Here is a 2,120-nt window from a genome sequence, read left to right on the forward strand (position 1 = left end):
CCAACCTTCCTTCCGAGGAGTGGCTGGTGGGTTTGAACCGCCAGCCTTCTGGTGAGCAGTCAAGTGCCTTAGGCACTATGCTACCAGAGCTCTTACCTGTTCATAAATCCAGGTTATACCAACATAGATTTCATTTGGATGCAAGAATTAATTTAAAATGCTATCAAATGTATTAATTTTTCACAATAGTTGAAAAAATGAAACTCCTATTCTCTGTATACATTTGTTTTTTCTTTATTGACAGTTTTCCATTTCAAGGAGGGAAATATCTAAAGGACATTTCAGAAATTATTTTTCACTCTTCCATGTCACATTAAAAAAAAACCCATAAAACACAACTCACTGCTGTCAAGTAGGTTCCGACTCATAGCGACCCCTCCTTGGTTTTCCGAGGTGGTATCTCTACGGAAGTAGATTGCCCAGTCTTCCTTCCAAGGAGTAGCTGGTAGGTTTGAACTGCCACCCTTCTGGTTAACAGTCAAATGCCTTAGGCACTACATCACCAGAGCTCCTCCATGTCATATACTCTTCAATTATTATACATAATAAATAACTTTTAAACTATTTTATAAAAATTAAAAGCAGACCAGCTGCTGGAAATACATATTCAGAACTCATAATGTATTCAAAGCCAAAACCTAATCTGGAGAAATAAGTTGGGTTTTTTTGAAAAAAAAAAAAAAATTACTGCTAAATCCAGGTAAATACTGGCATACCTCAGAGATATGGCTGGTTTGGTTTCAGACCACTTCAATAAAGCAAGTATCTACCTCAATACAGCAAGTCACAGGAAGCTTTTGGTTTCCTGGTCCATTTTTTTTTTTTTCCTTCTCCTTGACCTCCTTTGTATTTCTAATGACTTCTTTTTGGCCCCGGTGGCTGGGCGGGTTTCTTTATTTTTCCCAGTCACTTAACCTGCTCCCTTTCGCTGCCTTCACTGGATCTAACACTTCATCTTCTCATCAGCTGCACATAACTCCAGTGTCATTATTTGCATCTGTTTTACCTAGTTTCTTAATAACTCTGTTGATAGAGGGACTAGATGTGCAGTCTGTTGGTATGACACCATCTTCCTCCTGCTCCCTTGGGGGACATCCCCAGTGCATTTAGAAGTTATGTTCGCACTATTCTGTAGTCTATTAAGGAGCTCTGGTGGTGTAGTGGTTAAGGCATTTGGCTGTTAACCAAATGACCAGTGGTTTGAACACACCAGCTGCTCTTCGGAAGAAGATGAGGCAGTCTGCTTCCCTAAAGATTTTGTTGTTGTTGTTGTTGTTATGTGCCGTTGAGTCAGACCCAACTCATAACAATCCCTCCTTGGGTTTCCTAGGTGGTATCATTATGGAAATAGATTGTCCAACCTTCCTTCCAAGGAGTGGCTAGTGTGTTGAAGCATCAGCCTTCTGGTTAACAGTCAAGTGTCTTAGGCACTATGCTACCAGAGCTCCCCCCCGAAAGATTTATAGCCTTAAAAACCCAATAGGGGTCACTATGAGTTGGAATTGACTCAACGGCAGAGGCGTTTGTTTATTTATTTGGATCATCTATTAGGGGTGCAAAGGCATATGAAAAGTTTGAAATACTGTGAGAATTACCAAAATGTGACACAGAAACAGAAGTGAGCCATGTTGGAAAATGGCACTGATAAACATACATGAGGCAAGTTTGCCACACATCTTCAATTTGTTAAAAAAACCAAAACCATAATATCTGTGAAGTGCAGTAAAATGAGGAATGCCTATGTTCCACTGACCACATAGCATATTTTGATATATATATCCCAAACTAAATCCACTGCCACCAAGTCGATTCTGTCTCAAAGTGACCCCCATAGGGTTTCCAAAGCTGTGAAATCTTTACAGAAGCAGACTGCCCCATTTTTCTCCTGTGGAGCAGCTGGTAGGTTCAAACCAACAGTCTTTCTGTTAGCACCCTACCACCTTAACCACAGTGCCATCAGAGCTGCTCTTTGACATATATATAAATACATATAATATTATTAATGAAATATAAGTCACATACCATAAAATTCACCTATAAAGGAGGCAATCTAATCGTTTGCAACTATAATCATCTAGTTGTTCAACTATCTCCATAATCAAGTCTAAAACAAAACAGAA

Source organism: Orycteropus afer, unplaced genomic scaffold, assembly GCF_000298275.1.
Source record: "Orycteropus afer afer isolate SDZICR_OR568_19922 unplaced genomic scaffold, OryAfe1.0 scaffold00359, whole genome shotgun sequence".
NCBI lineage: Eukaryota > Metazoa > Chordata > Mammalia > Tubulidentata > Orycteropodidae > Orycteropus > Orycteropus afer.